Here is a 2,500-nt window from a genome sequence, read left to right as displayed (position 1 = left end):
CATTATATCAGGTTCACATCTGTCCCAATTCTGTGCCCTTTCTGTTCTCCCGTGTGCCACAGACCTAGTCCACCAGGGTTCCTGGGTCAAATTGTGGTTATTTTGGCTTGTTGAAGCCGACTCTGTCATCAAGACATATATCTTTCAGACATATTGTCAGGAATCTGCCAACATTACCCAAGTTAGCGCTTTCCCACTTCCTGATTGGCAGAATCTGGGTCAAATGGGAGTTAGTTCCGTCTCCCAAAAACAATCAGCGCTGGCATCGGGAGTTCAGCGCCGCCATTGGCCTCAGATGATGAGCAATCGGGAGTAATTAACCCAAAGACACGATTCCACTTACCCACGCACACAACGTCTACGGTGACGTCAGCCAGCCCGGTGCTACCCTGTAATCCTGCTCCTGGCAAACCCACTGAATCGCTCTCTCCTGTTACACACTTGAATGGTTTTAGGCGGCTGGGTCACATGATGATATTAGTGTAGAAACAGAAAAGGTTTGCTCTCGCCTACGCATAACCTGCTATCACTGCCATAAATACCTACTGCCCAACTCACTCAACACAACAGCGCCAGACTGGTTTCATTCGGTTTCTGAAGTGCGTGAATGAGGTAATCAGCGGTAACAAAATGTGATGTGAATAACTTTGGCAAAATCCAAACTCAAAATGGCAACCAAATATGGGGATGAAGTTGCCTAAAACCAAAGTGTATGTGTATGTGTGTGTGTGTGTGTGTGTGTGTGTGTGTGTGTGTGTGTGTGTGTGTGTGTGTGTGTGTGTGCGTGTGTGTGTGCATTTGCCAGCCATTCAGCAGAAATCAGGCCCTCAAACCAACCCATCTGGTGCATCTAGATACAAGTCCTTTTAGGCAAGTCCCTCCACTCGGCGGCCATATATCAACGTTTTATGGGCACTCATCGGGCACAGTCTTTGGGTCGAACTGCGCGTGCGCAAGGCTTCACGACACCAATCTTGCTCCAGCGGCGAGATCACAACACATGATTGGCACGATGTCTTCACAACACACCATATGATTGGCTCAATGTATTCACATGTCGACGTTTTGCCGAGGAAGGGGTGGGATATGTGTAGACAACGGCCATATTGGCGTGACAAACTAGCCCCATGCATTTCTATGGAGTATTTTTTGAGTGCTGTGTCTCCTCATTAGAAAGTCTCTGATACAATGGAGGACATAACAAGGAAGGGAAAAGCTGAAGGTCTGGTGGGCCATAACAACATGTGGCGAAAGCTGAGCCATCGCTGAAGGAGAAATGAGTTGAAGTGATTCCGCATGGCTCTTGCAGTGACTAGACACTGAAGGAAAAACAGGGCAAAGAAAGGGTACCTCGACCTCCAATTATCCAATTACACATAATCAAGAGAGAAAAGCAGCCAAAACCACATTACACACAAACACACACACACAAACACACACACACGCGCACACACACACACATACACACACACACACACACACACACACACACACACACACACACACACACACACACACACACACTCAAACTCAAATCAGTATTCATGGTCATGCTGGCAGAGACGTACGTGCACATTCATTTTTCTGCACACACATAGGCCTACATACACCTACTCAAGCATTTGGAAGGTAGGATATACTGCACTTGAATAGCTTCAGGGTCTTTCCTCTCCTCAATTAATTATTGTGCTTTTTCTTCTACTCTCTCTCTCTCTGTCACCATTAAATACAGTGTGGAACAACCTGTAAGCAGCAAAACACCTGAGCGCTGAAGATAAAATAGCCAATGGTAGCACAATCTCTCTGCTGCATCAGGGAAACAGCGATGGAGGGGGAGCTGCAGGGGAGTGTTCCAAAGCCAAACAGCCACCAGTTCACTACTGCAACTGCAGATTGTTTCCTTTTTTAAAACATGTATAAATATTCAACATGCAAGCGCCAACTTTCATACACCAACGCAGGGGAGAAAGAGTGCAGCACACTGGGTGAGAGAGGGGGAGAGAGAGAGGGAGGGATAGAGAGAGAGAGAGAGAAGGACAGAAGGAGAGAAAGAGAGAGAGGACTTCATTCTATGTAGTATCGTGCTCTTGTTACCACAGCACTCCAACACAGTTCATTTCCGAGGGCATTAATTAGAATGCGGGTGATTTCAGTGGGATAGCCACCACTGCGAATATTGATCTTATCATGAGTCCACGGAGGAGGAGTTTAGGCAGCTAATGCTATATGCAGTGGAAATCCATCAGCTCCATCTCCATCCCCTCACAGTTAAGTCCCTCAAATGCACTTCATGCGGCATGCTCATTATCCACAGTATAAAACTCTAACTGAATGACTTCAATCACATTAAAAGCAATGCCTCAATTAAAAGCTAATATGTTCAATTATCAGGGTATTTTCACAACCAACTCCAGGTGAGCAGGTGTACTGTATTGTCCTTGAGCTGAATTCTAATGCTAGATTCTCTGAGCGCTATTCTCCAGGCACAATCTCTGGCTCA

The 2,500-nt window shown here is 46.2% G+C and overlaps 1 protein-coding gene across 1 annotated transcript in view; it reads right to left on the bottom strand.

The window, feature by feature from the left end:
* Positions 1 to 2,500, bottom strand: part of klhdc8b (kelch domain containing 8B) — an 87,131-nt gene that overhangs the window by 82,893 nt on the left and 1,738 nt on the right. The gene's annotated exons all lie outside the window — the stretch shown is intronic.

The sequence above is a fragment of the Alosa pseudoharengus genome, unplaced genomic scaffold (assembly GCF_046254945.1).
Source record: "Alosa pseudoharengus isolate Yale_2024_CS ecotype anadromous, Long Island Sound unplaced genomic scaffold, YU_APseudo_1.1 YU_APseudo_1.1_scf_9, whole genome shotgun sequence".
Taxonomy (NCBI): Eukaryota; Metazoa; Chordata; class Actinopteri; order Clupeiformes; family Clupeidae; genus Alosa; species Alosa pseudoharengus.
This window is presented reverse-complemented; position numbering and strand designations above follow the sequence as displayed.